Source organism: Tyto alba, unplaced genomic scaffold (assembly GCF_018691265.1).
Source record: "Tyto alba isolate M040663 unplaced genomic scaffold, T.alba_DEE_v4.0 Super-Scaffold_18, whole genome shotgun sequence".
In the NCBI taxonomy this organism is placed as follows: domain Eukaryota; kingdom Metazoa; phylum Chordata; class Aves; order Strigiformes; family Tytonidae; genus Tyto; species Tyto alba.
In genome coordinates this window covers 11322871-11336905 of record NW_024881280.1, presented here as the reverse complement: position 1 = coordinate 11336905, position 14035 = coordinate 11322871, and the positions used below count along the sequence as shown (strand labels likewise).

The following is a 14035-nucleotide window of genomic DNA, read 5'->3' as shown; positions in this document are numbered from 1 at the left end:
AAGGCTGTGTCCTGGGAGAAGTTCCTGTTTTGATATCTGAAGCAGGATTTTTACTGCTAACTCTAAAACAATTATTCCTGACACTTCAAAACACAAGAAAATTCCTACCTTGGTGTCAACACTTCAATTTGAAGAACACCATCTATGCTGAGAGTGTCAATCCAGTCCTGAAAACACTTAATGGGAATCAGATTGCTATGTGCAGAGCAGTGATATATTTTGAGCACATGTGCTTTCCAGTCTATTGGTTGTCTGTAGTAGCTTAAGAAAAGGTAGGGAGATGAAAGATGCAAAGTTAAAAAGAAAGATACTTAGTTAAGACTGAATGCTGAAGCCTGTTTCTTATTTTAGATAAGGTTGTGTCTCTGTAAACCTGTAATTATGTGTTAATGTAGAATTGGCACCTGAACACATTGTTATCATTCTGTTAATGCAGTCATTGCTAGTCTAGCCTGAAGTACAAGCAAATCAAATAGCTCTTGAAATCTGTATTATTTTTGAGTGAGTATTGTTTGTAGGCTTCCTACCTTGAGTAGTCCTGCCTGTTCTAGAATTAGATGCAGCTGGACAATGGATTTCATAAGAAACAGAAGCAAAAGGGGAAAACATCTGAACTTGTTTTTCCCACTTCACTCCCTTTAACTCAGAGGTTGGAACACGCAAAAAAACCAGAACTGTAAATGGAATGAATTATCTGAAATTTGTAATATAAATTGATTCTTCTTGGTGCTGCCTGTACCATTCTTGGAACAGGATGCCACGCTTGGTCACGTGGCTGCAGAAACATCCTATGCAGTAGTTGTCAAGAAAGGGAAAAATGTCTCCCTTTGGGCCAGCATGCTTCAAGTGATCACATAAGCTTACTGTCCCCTTCAATTCTGAATCTGTTCATGCCTGTTGGACGTCCTTGCACAAACCACTTTGATCTTTCTCCATCATGTTAGAAAAATACTTGTGAACAGTTATTAAATAAGTCTTTTTAAATCAAGAGGGCTTTTAGAAGCTGAAATAATTTGGTTTAAAATTTGGATTTAGCATTATTTTTTTGACTAGTGCTGAATGCCTAATCTAAAAATGAATTTGACTTTATCTGTATTTTTTCTTGACTTTAGTTACCTTGGTTCAAAATTCCAGTATTGAATCCTGTTGTAAGGCAGTTGGAACTAAGAACAGCCTGGCTTCCTTGAAGCAAGGTGGTTGCCAGAGGTCCAGTTTCTCTGAAGATTTGTGGCTAGCCAGTGTGCATATAACCATCCATTCTAGCTAAGTGTCCATACTCTTTCTGCAGAGGTTGTCCTTTGCAAAAACACAAAAAGGGTAGGATGAGGAGGAGTCCAGCAGGAACTGGGTCAGCAATGACCTTTCTGTTGCACATCTTGGAAACTTCTGACATCACTTTAGGCAACTGCCATCTGACTTGGAAGCTTTTGGACTTCTCCCACTGCACAGCAGACTCGTCTCTCCAATCCTGGATGAAGGCTGCTGAGTCAGAGCATTGTCTGGCACAGAATAGGTGCTCTCAGGAGGAAAAGGAATAGCTAAGACTCTCAAAAGTTATTTCTTTTGTCCCATTCATACAGGAATGTAAAATATGGAGCTAATAAACTTTGTATGATGCTGGTGCCTTTGAAGTCTTCAGGCAAAATATTTTTTTGGATGGAAGGTGCTCTGCCTTAGAAACAGTGAAGATGAGTGGTCTTAAGATGTTGGGTAATAAATGAAGACTTTATTACCATATTAGCTCTCCTTTAGAAGTGACAAATTAATGTTGGAAGGAGAAAAAGGCTGGTTATCAGTAACTCTCTTTCTCCAAATATTTTGGCCTCTTTTCCGTCCTGTTTAGCCCTAATTTCTGGGGGTCAATAAGTATGATGGAGTCACCAGAAGATGTGAGGTACCATGTGATTCCACTCAGAGGCTTTCTTACTACTGGTAAAAAGAAAATGAAATGGCTTTATGGCCATATGACTTGGTGTATAGTTCCAGAAGTGGCTCTGTGGAGCTGTCTGTAGAGAACAGGCAAGAGTGCTGGAAAGAAATCCTTTTTGTTTTTAAATCCCATGCTTTGGTTGCCCATGTTTACATTGCTGCTGTTGCTGTATGATGCAATGCCAGTTACTCATACAGTTTGCCCTGTAAGGTAATTTAAATCAAATTAAATTGGCACCAAACTTAAAGTTTTAAAATAAGATGTATTGATTTGTTCTGTGTCTGAAAACTGCTCTGTGGCTGGGAGGCAGAGCAGACATGAGCCCGGGGAGATGGAGGCATGTTCATATTAGGTGGAATGGAAACCCAGGTTCTCCAGAACATGCTTGGTGTGTGGCGTTTGCAGCTCAGCCTGCAAGTGAAGAACAAGTTTCCAGGATCTTTGTCAGGAAACACAGTTTTCTTGGGTGGGATTAGGATACCCAGAACCTGCAGATTTCTGTTGCTGTCTGTTCCTTATTCTGGCTGTTCCTTGTACAATCCTTTCTCGTAAGGAGCTTCTTGGACTAATTTACTCCAGTTGCTACTTAGTCTGAAAGGCCTGAGAGACTTGGAAGATGCATGCTGTTCCCTAGAGGGCTGGATCTGCCCCCTCTCTCCCACTGGGAAGTTGTTAATGTTTTAAGAAGCAGCGAAAGGCATCCTTGGAGACAACATGACTGGATTTCTTTCCTGCCTAAAGAATGCAGAATGTTCCTATTCAGCCAAAGGGAAATTGTGCCACACATTTGAAACAAAACAAGCAAACATGAAACAAAACAAAACTTTATTTTCTTTATCTGAGAAATGCTGGGGCTTTAGAAACTCAAAGCTACAGATTTGTCATATTGAAGCCACGAGTAGTGTCTTTTTCAGTCACCAAGCAGGTTTTAAAAAGTAGGCTAGTTATGGGACAAAGGAATGTAAAAAGCAACCGTGTCATGTCTTATCTCCATAAAGTAGCTTGATATTCCTTCTTAAAACTGGAAACTGGGTGAATTAAAACTGGAGAGATTGGAAATGAGTGAAGAGGAAAAAAAAAATCTAACTAGAGATACTGACTCATTAGTGGTTGTTAACTGTTCTGGACACTGTGTGAGAGGTGTTGATACCATTTTTAAATCAACTGAATGAAGGAAATGGGAAAGGAGGTTTGGTTCTATAATCTGGGATTAAAAGACGATGAAAGTACAGGGCAAATATGGGCTGGATAAACTGTCAGTGTCAGTCATGAGGAGCCTTGAGTGGTATGAGCTCCCTTTTTTCTTTTGTAAAGTCTCTTGCAGTGCATAAGGCTCCAGGCCTGTTTTGACTTGCTTTGTTTCCCTATTGCAAAAGCTGGCAATAGCAGCTGCAATTCCTTGAACGTGGGGCCGGTACAGTGACGATGGAATGTAAACTCTGATGGCCCCACAGAATGCAGAGCCTGGGTTGAGCTTGTTTTACTATTTTATGTGTAGACATGACTCTTGTATAGAGTTGCGAAAAGCTTTGCCTAATGAGCTTGCAGCCTACAAGAAAACACTGAAGCAATTTGAGGAACTTAAGAAGAACAACTTAAAATTCCTGACAATTAAACATCTAGAATTGGATTCCTTTTTGTGGGTTTAACTGTGAGAAATGGGCTTAAAGACAGGCTTCATTGCAGGGAAATTCTCTGTTGCAGTTGTGGGCAAGTTGGCCCATTCTGTGTTTCTCTTCCTGCTGGTTTCCAAGAGTCTTACCTCTAGAAGATGTTAATGGCCTAGTTGTGCAGCCAGTAGACTGGGCAATTTGAATCAGTAATGAGCCATTAGTCTGAGTCAGTAATTAGACTGAGCAGTAAAGGGTGAACACTCTCCTCAGGCAAACCCAAGTGGAGGACAGCTTGTGCTGATGTAAATAAATGGAACCATTTGTACATGGAGACCTGGAAAGCTTCATCTGCTGGTGGGAAGAAGTCAGGTGCAGCTGACACTGATTCACCTGCAGTCTGCTGGCAGGGAGGGGAGCCTGCTGCCTCCATGGTGGTTAGTATATCTCAGGAGACAGATAATATCTTGACATAACTGTCAAGTTGAAATGTGACCAAAACCTGAGTTTGGGACTTCAGTCTATACTTTCTCCAGTTCTTTCTGGAGTCAGCTGGGTACGGATCAAATCTGAAACAGAGCTGTGCTATTACACAAACCAAGCTTCAAGTGCCCAAATATTCCTGCCTCTCCAACCTTCTAAATACTGAGAAAATGCTCTGTGATGTCTTCAGCGGCTTATGGAGGATACAGGAAAGATAGAGGAAATACTGTATGGCCTTCGTCAGTAAGGTGAAAGAAATAGAAGTTTACTGGGGCAGCATGAAGTCAAGTTCTAGCAGTTAAACACCATCTTATGATTAATTTCTTGCAGAACATTAGCAGGTACTAAGTCTGCAGCGCTACCCAAAAAATTCTTCTGGATCTCTTATGCTACATATTTATTTAAAAATAAATAATATACTAGTTTGTAAGTCTGGATGAAGGAGTATTTTCACGCAAAAATTGCTTTCTGAACTGTTTAACTTTGTCACGTACTATTCCTAGACAAGGGTTGACATGTTTCTGTTAGGTCTTTTCTGCTTAAAATATACATGTGTACACAAATTGCGAGCGCAGTTTGATGCTTCTGGACAGAGCTGCATGTGTAGTGTAGCTATGTGGAAAGTCAGACTGTGCTCTGCATATATAGTAAGCCTGCTTCGTGAAAGCAGCAGATTTGCTGTGCATGTGCTGCATGAATGCTTCAAGTCCCCTAGATGTGCTAAAGCTTGATTTGTCCTACCATGCACTGATGGTGACAGTTTCTCAGTCTACCCTGATAAAAATTTAACGGCGGCAGGAAATAATTTCTGTGAGAAACATGAATGTGTGCTGCTTTTCATGAGACTGGGATAAAAACTTAGCTGGCTGAAAAGTAACTGGGAGAGATTAAGTGCAACAAAACCACTGTCCTGCAAAGGCCCGAGTGGCTTGTGAATAAAAAATTCTGTAGATGGAATTTGTAGCCTATAAGCTAACCAAAAATCTTATATGTATATTTCTGAGCAAACTTAGGGGTGGAATTGAAGTTTGCTTCCCTATTATAAAAATAATTCTGTAAAAAATATCATTACTTTAATCAGTAGGTTTCCCAGTTTGTAGATATTCAGAATTCTGCCTGGTTCCTATTGCTATCTACTGTACCTAATCTACAAAATTCTTTATTAAATTCAAGTTAAATATAATTCTAGAAAATAAGTGAATTTCACAGGCATGACAGGTTGTAGTTTGCCAATATTACAGATTTTGTAAGCTAGAGAGAATCCAGCTTTTAGCTGGGAGTTGTGATCAATTCTTGTGAGAACAGAGGAATGTAATTTTACAGTACTGTATATACTGGATCACTTTTCCAGAGTAGAACAATGTTCTAAGAAACAATTATATCTCATGTATCAAACAGATTTTCAAAATATTAAGGTCTAGAAGAAAAATTCAACCTCAAATCTGCTACATAAACAGGGGAATTAAAAACAATCCTTTTGGGTCTCCACATCATTGACTTGTCTGAAATTGTTTAGTTTTCATCAAGACATTTTTTTTGTGGGCCTCAGAACATATGTATCAAATTTGAGGCTGAAGAAAGTTTCACTGGCAAGTTTAAGCAGAAGGCAAATTCTGTTTTAAAGTATATTTTGTTTGATATAATGCAAGAATTCTGCTTTCATCTATAAAGCAACAGTTCTAATCGGTAGGTTAGTCTATATAATATGACTTAATAAAATTGTAGTTTACAAGTGTTGTTATAGCAATCTACAGACTACTCATGTCTGTAATGTCTTAAGGACAGCTGTAAAGGTTTTTAAATGATTAAGTCATAGTATTGAGCGGCCTGGTGAGTAGATCTAATAAGCAGACTAACAATTGATTAAGCAACATCTGTTAAGGTATTATTAACTGTTTATGTGCTATACACGGATTTCTGGTGTCTGACCAATTACAGCTTGCAGAGAAATGGAATAGTTCTGGGGTCTGTGGGTTGTTTTTGTCGTTTAAATACTTTGTAGCTATGTGGCCTCAACACCTTTTCTTTTTTAAGAGAGTTGTTAAAAAAATTCTTGCCATGCTCTTTGAGTGTCTGGATCAGCATGCCAAGATGTTATGCTATTACACCATGTATTTCTCTAGATCCTTTGAAACAGCATCATTATAACTTTGAAATTAATAGTCCCAGACTTCCTGTCTTCTGTAGCTGTTTCTTAAAAATAAACCTGAGGATAGATTGGAGAAATTTCTGGGTTTGCAGATGAGTGAAGCTAGAAGTTGTTTCCTTGTACCAGCCTAACATGACCCTATTTTGTATTTTGTTTGAGTATTTGCCTCCTGCAGAAGAATCTAGATATCTGAATGCTAGTGTTGTTTTCTTTCAAATCAGTGTAACACACCAGGAAATGTATTTTGTTGCGGGTGCAGGCATTCAGCTGAGAGACTGGAAGTACTTTCCTTTCAACTGTTGTGCCCTGTGATCTCTGTCAAGCTTTCTCCAAGAGAGAGATAAACTATGAAATTGTGATGGAAAGTTTGAATGCATGCAGAGCATGTGTGCTTGAAAATGAGGTAGGGGGAAACTGGAGAGGCAACCACAATGTTTGTTCAAGTTCCTGAGATAGCACCTATGGGAATTAAAGCTTCTTTAGAACAGATCTAGCTGGAATAATAGCTTCTCTCCATGCGCTCATCTGAGTTTTTGTTTTATGTTGACAGCGAGGGAGATGTATTGCAAAATGCTTTGATAAAGGCTAGGGACAGGAGAAGTCTTCCCAACAGACTGAATTTCTCTGGGCTGTGTTCACGTCCTTGATTACATGTCACTGTCCTCATCTTGGTGCTCAGATTCTGATGGGACCTTTAGGTGCTGCAGCAAAACAATTCTCAAGTGTAAGGACTTGGCAGGTTTCATCTGCTCACAAATATGCCTTTAAATGATGATGATGGTTCTTAAGAGCAGTTGTTTTGGGCTCGTTTTGAACAGTCAATCTGTAGATGTCTGGCAGTCTGTAATTTTGAGGAATGACCTCCTTCCTCTTAAAATAAAAATATTTGCATTTTGAGAATGTGGTACCACTTGTACCCTGCATACCTTTTTGAGATGTGCTTTGTTCTGTACATACGGATTTCCTTCTGAAGCACGTTAGATTCTTTGGAGGTCCTTCCAGCACTACTCAGTTACCCTGCTTATCTGCCTTCCTCCATTCTTCTCCGTTCCTTCCCTCATATAGAAAAAATATTCCTTCAGTTTCATAATCAAATACAAAAACTCTTTAGACTAAATTCAGGTCCTGGGGTGAACTAGCTGGGACAATATAGTTAGAGAGCAGAGTTGTGCTCACTCACTGAAGCTCTGAACCTTTACTCTTAATGATGCTGGGGGGAAAATACCTGCAGAAAGAAACGTTGAAAAAATATAGTTAGTTTTTTTCCTCTTTCCCTCATTTGCACACATGCAATACAGACGTAGCAGCAAGGTATCCATTCTCTTTGCCTGTGAGGAAATGAAAAGGCGTATTGTAAGGCCAAGACTAGTCTGGTTGTCAGCCAGGAATTAGTCCTCTAAAGGAGAAAGGGAGAGGCTGGCGAGAGAAGAGGCTGGGCAGGGGGAAGGGGGAGCTGCAAGGGGGAAACTACACTTTGAGATAGGTTCAGTGCACATGGCTAGAGATGGAAGGGGTCTTGTGCTTCCTCAGCATGCAGGTGTCGGGAGAAAGGAAGGGAGCCTGTGTTCTTATACATGGGCATGTGTCTGGGGGAGCAGGGTCAAAAATTTAGACTATTTACTTAATCCCTTGGAACGGCTTTTTTCTCTTCTGTTTTCTTTTTGTGTTTAACAGACTGCTTTACAGGGGACACGTGTGGTAATTAACACATGCAGCTGTAGGGCTTCAGCCATATGTCTGAATTTCAAATGGCCATTGATCTGGGAAATTTGCTGCCGTCTCCACCCCCCACTTATAGTCTGTATTCCTTGAAGATGTGGGGGAATTTATAGAGTCTTTACCTTGAAGAGACCAGAGCTGGAAGGAGAGGAGTGAAAGGCAATGTGTGTGATGTTGGGGAGACAGGGAAGAGAGACTGATAGATTCCAATTGCACCCTTCATGCCCCTTGCCCCAGGCCACCATATATTTCAGGTAGCTTCTAAAACATTCCCAGAGCTAGGGACCTGATCGTTATTCATACAAAGCTCACGTAACTATTGTTTTTTTTTTTCTTGTTCAGCAAAGCAGTCTAAGATCAGAATCGCAATGTCTTTGTGAACTTTTTAGCTGTGCTCCCCTCTCCACAGCTGCAGGTATCTGGCCTCTTACACAGCATAGAAGTGGCAAGGTGGAGCTGACTGTGGACTCTGAGCAGCCTTTCAGGAGATGTAGACAAGGGTGGGGGGAGGGTGTTGGGGAAGGGGGGAACAGAGAATACTTCACATCAAAGCAGAGGCTCTGGAAAGAAGACGTGATATATTGTAGGTAGAATCAAACCAGAGAGGCTAAACTAAACAATCATATGGTGGTGATTGCTTTTGCCAACAGTGATCAGGCAGCTGTTGACAGTGCAATAGAGCTTTCTTCAAACTTCTCTCCAAGTTTGGGGCAATGTCAAGTGCCAAAATCTTGCTATGAGATATGGTGTCTTAAGTGAAATATTTCTTTGTGCAGAAACTTTTTTGCTCCCTGTTTTATTTCAGATGTCACTCAAGGCAGTGAGCCAAATGGAAGATGGTTCGAAATTAAGATACTGTGGTTTAAAATCCTACAGTATCTATCATACTTCTAGTGCTTACAGAGTGAGATAAAAATGTATTATTCTACCAAGTAGGAAGCTATAAAAAAAGCAAGCCTCTCTTCCTCTGCTTCCCCTCCTTCAATTTATTTTTAAACTTTCTCAATGCTGGCTATTGCAGATTCCTTGATCTCATCACTCACTCCACAGTGTAAGTAACACACTTTGAAGGTGTTTCTGCTCTGGAAAAAAACCCCAGCAAAGATTCCCAAAGCGTGTAGTCCAACTCATGCTGAAGGGGGACTGCGATTTACCCAGTCCTTATAAAATTGCTGCTCTGTGTTCCTGTGTTCACCTGTCCTCACCATTTTGCCTGTGAAGCTTAGGGCCAGGACTGTCAGGAGCCGCCAGGTACTGTACTGCCTCTTCTGACATACCTCCCTTTGCTCCCTTCATTACTATGGACAGTGCTCCTTCTCAGGACAATATGGCCTAACGTTCCTTCTGTGGATCAGCATGACCTTTTCCAAATAATTTGGTTTTAGCCTATATGAATGTGCACTTGGATAAAACTTTTGTTACATAGATGCAAGGCCTAATTTTTCTTTATTCATTGTTTATTACAGCTGTTTTATTTCCTTTCAATTGTTTATCTCCCTGAAGAATAAGGTTATTCCTATTCTTCCTCTCCTCTTCATTACTTTGTTCCTTTTTTTCTAGAGAAAAAAAACAAGCGCTGGATTTACTGCCATGGATTTGCTGGGTTGCATTACCACAGCAAGGCTTTTCTATACCAGTTGACCTGTAAAGGTGTCTGCTGGTCAAAATCGGCCTTGGAGACTCAGTTTTTAAACTGCCATCTCCACTGACAGTTGCCATTGTCTATTAGGAAATATGTCATGATTCTTTAACAAGCATCAAGTAGTCATGATTTTTGTTAACAGGTAGTTTTTTGGTGCTATGTGTTATGACCAGTCTCAAAATCCATCCAGACTCCTTGGTTCTTTTAGCTATCCTTCTATTTCTCCTTGGCTATGTGTATTAGTAGGGGATGACATTAGACTTTTGAAGGACGACTAAGTACCCAGCTGAATGAAAAAAATCCTTTACTTCCATAGAGAGCCTCTTTCTGCGGCCTATATGAGTGTGTTAGGTTTGAAGGTATTCCAGTAGTCTTTCCTGTGTGTTGTTGTAGCTAAGCTTTTTATGCCACTGAAATTGCTGCTGGTATGTGAGGAAAATAGCCATGTTCACTGCTTGTCACAGGTTTTCATCTTTAGCTATGCAGAACATTGCTAGAAGCTGTGCAACATCAGTCTGCTATGACAGGCAGGCTGTGATCCTGTCTGAAAAGTTACCAGATGACCAAAGCAGAGCCTCCAAGCCGAGCTGGTGCTCTGAGCTTTGCTCCACTTCTCATTCCTCAACAAGTAGTTGAACTGGTGTTTTTTAACCATGCTCGCGTGGCTGGCAAAGATGAGCTCGCAGCTTGTGTGCTGCAGGACGCAGTGTTCTGAAGTTATCTGCTGTGAAATAAACAGGTTTACATGTAAATGTATGGCATTTACATGTAGTATTTCTAGGCAAGCTGTACAGTGGGGCCAATGGACTCTTGGCCAAAGAGGGATTTTAGTGTTGTCCATGCTGCTGCCTAGCTGATTTCATGACATATATGAAAAATACAAAAGAGGACGAATTCTGGCACCGCGGAATTGGGAATATGCTAGTTTTTTTAAGATAAAAGTATTGCATAATTTATATAGTTGTTAAGAAATTGGGGGTTTTATTATCTCAGCAGGATGGCAAGAACAGCAGTAGGATAGAAAAGATGCAGCAATACCAGGGAAATCCTTCCTTCTTCCAAATAACTACAGCACTTTGCCTATGAGGAAAGGGAAGAACTTGGCTCAAAGGGAGAAATGGTCAAATCTGATACAGTGGAAATTGTAGATTAACAAAAATATGACTTGCATTTTAGCAGCTCCCTTGGGAGACTTTGAATGGATGATAAGCACGTTCTTTTAAGTTTTCTTCCCCCTTTTTTAATTTCTCCTGTCTATTTGAGTCACTCTGGAAATGAATTGAAGATTTTTACTTAAGACAATTAAAACCATTGCTAAGCTAGTTGTCATTCTCTTTGGATCAGAGACATAACTGAAGGAGTTAAGGCTTGGTTCTGTAGGTCAGGTCAGAGCTGATGACAACAGGGTGTATTTCTAAGTCATACAACGTCACGCATTTCTGTCTAGCTTCACAAACTGCTGTGGGGAGTGTTGGGGGAGGGCAGGAATAACAAGTCTCTGAAGATGGTGGGGAGATTGGGGGGACAGTGCCTTCCCAGCTTGAGAGTGATTCCACATTGTTCAAAATAAAGCTTTTTGTGCAACTCTAAACTGGAGATGGTGTCAAACTACCCTGACCTTTAGTACCTGCATCTCCTTTGTAGCAGATAAGGTTCAAATCTGGCCTTGGGCATTTATTTTCCTATTACTTCCAAATCTTTGAAGAGACCTGTTTTACCTTTTGGGTAGAAATTTGGCTGTGGAGTCTGAAAATTGTAAAATTGTATAAGGTAAATGTATATGCGATGACAGGTCTTCTTCATCCAGTCTTCCTTGCATTTGACCTTAGAAATGCTCTATTAACCAAACTGAAATCTGATCACCTGCTTCTCTGCCCATCTCTTCTGGTCAAATTGCTTTGATAGAGAAGATGAACTATGTATTGGACTTTGGCCCAAAAATGAACTGAAAATTCTAGTTAAGTTCAAAACAGCAGGACTGTGTGCAGATTCCTTGTTCTGAATTACTTCTGTATTCAGGTTACTGAGGAGATACTGCTGCTGCTTGTCCAAAACTCCAAGCCTGCAGAATTGGTTAAGACTCTGGTTTACTGCTCACGAGTTGGAGAGAAGCTGGCTGAAAACTAAGAAATCTTTTTTCACAGGTTTTAAGGTTTTGAACCCCTCATTTATTATTTGTTAGAACAAAAGAGAGATCAGACAAACTTGTGACTCCCTGCTGTCCTCCCACATTAGTTGATAGCACTATAGTTGGGATCTTAGCTTGAGAAAGGGGGAGACCAAAGGGTGAGTCTCAAGTTTGAATTAGGTGAGCGCTCTAAGTGCTGGCTTTAGTTATTTTAAGGTTCTTGCTTTGTCTTCTGCTTGGAAGCATGCCCATATACCTGAGGAAAAATATTATTTGGAATGCTGCATTTCGGTGTGTGGGTTAAAACACCAACTTTTCACAAGTACTGAAGGAAATTTACATCACTACAAAGTTCACAACTGGCTCAGCTTAATTCTCTGAGCCTTCATGGCTGCTGCTTGTTCCTAGAATAAGATGTATGTGTCTCTCTGCGTTGGCAACAAAATCTGTAACAGTTTTGCCATCAAAGTGGTAAAGTATAATGGCTTAGTTTTCAGTCACATTGTCTTTCATGCAGCAGTCCTACGAAGATTATTTTTTTTTTCCCTCTCCAGAAAGGTTTACATAACTTATAGAAGTGAGTCAGGTATTTAAGTGATAATTACCATAGGGCTTGGTTCAACCTGTAAAGTTCAAATCTGAATCTGGATCTGAACTTTCCCAGAGGCAGGGGGTGTGTTTGGATATTGTGGTTTTTTACCTATTATAGCACAAGCTTTGAAATGCAGGTCCAGATGTGGACTGGGATTCTGTAACTTCCCAAGTATGAGACATTCAGGGCCACTTGTTTTGTTTAAACTGATTTCTGTTAAATGATACATAATTGAAATAATATAAAACTGGATCTCATTTTGGGAAGGGTGTCTACAGCATTGTGTCTGAAAAGTAATATCTTGCTGTGCCTTTATTTTTCAAAAGGAGCTATCTGAAAGCTACAAAGAATGAGAAGTTAGAGGGCAGGTTTGTTTTGGGTAATTACTATAGAAGTACCTTGAGAACTTAAGCAGTAAATGAGGACTTTGGGTTTTATAGAGATCCTCTCTGAATCTTGGGATTCAACAGTTTTAACGCCATCGAATCCCAGAGACTCGAGCATTGCTATCAATAGAGTGTTGCTCCAGACCCCTTTTGACACGTTTGCTTTTGAAGGACCAGGCCCAGGAAGAGGGAGCTCTTTGTTTGCGGTCAGAATAAACTCATTGTACACCCAGACAATTAACTCTTCAATCGACTTGCCAGCCTCTGTAAAGCACTCCGGTCCCCTCTCTGTCTATCTCCAGTTCTATTCAGACACTTAAGCACACTAATGTTTTTTGTTTATTATTCTGAAAAAGTCCTTCACAAGAATAGTCGGAGCGGATCAACATTGTCCTCCTAGAAGCATTTATCTCCGCCTGGCAGTGAATGTGTCAATCAGGAATCAAAAAGCCAAACAGAGGAGGCTTTGAATTGTGTCACGGGGGTCAGAGTTACTTCCAGCTGTCTGTGCGTGGGATAGGCTTTCTCGAAGGGCAAAGAATTGTGCTGCCATACAAATGCACTGACTACATTGGACCACAAAGTCGTAGGGGCCTGAGTGGCTTTTTTCATGTTGATGCACCTGCAAGGGAGATGTAAGGAGGAAGCAGGGGGAACTAATGCTTTCCAGAAGGCACAGGGGAAGGCTCCTCATCCTATCTGGATGATTCATGGAATGTAGCGTTGAAGTAAACACTGCCTGCATCTTTACGGCATACAGAATAGATGATGTAGGAATGGAAAAATCACTGCAGTGGCAGTGCAAGTCAACCTCTGTAGTTAAGAGCTACTTAAGCCGCACAGAGTCCTTTCATGATCAGCACTTGGGCACGTTTTCACCTTTTAAGCAAAACTTTTCCATATTTTGGTCTGTGTCCAAGTGTTTGTGGGTTCTTATATCCAAAGGGAGCACACTGTTGCTGTTTCTTAAAATGAACACAATAAAGAGTGAGAACTTGCTTTTGCTGATTTGGTTTAAAAAGTTGGGTTTTTCCTTAATAGCTGTGGGATGTCTATGCATAGAAGTGGTTGGCCTCAGTGATCTTAAAGGTCTTTTTCAGCCTAAATGATTCTATGATTCTATTGAAAGGGGTGTGAAAACCTGGCAGAGAAGCCTACCTGCACTTGTGCATTTCCATTTCAGCTGATTGGCAAGAAATTATCTTGATTTGGCTGGATTGTAAGAAATTCACTTTTTTTTTTTTTTTGGCATGAATGCTAACTTTCTGCATTTATATTGGCAATATATGTCTCTGCATAAAAGTTGCATAGACTGTTAAATTAATTATGACTTGCTGACATTGTTTCACTTGATGTAGGGAAGGATTGTGATTAAGACAACAATTTGCTCCACCCC

At 40.4% G+C, this 14035-nt stretch overlaps 1 protein-coding gene across 5 annotated transcripts in view; it reads left to right on the top strand.

Annotated features, from left to right (window-relative positions):
- Positions 1–14035, top strand: part of SMOC1 (SPARC related modular calcium binding 1) — a 133981-nt gene that overhangs the window by 65167 nt on the left and 54779 nt on the right. The window lies entirely within an intron of this gene.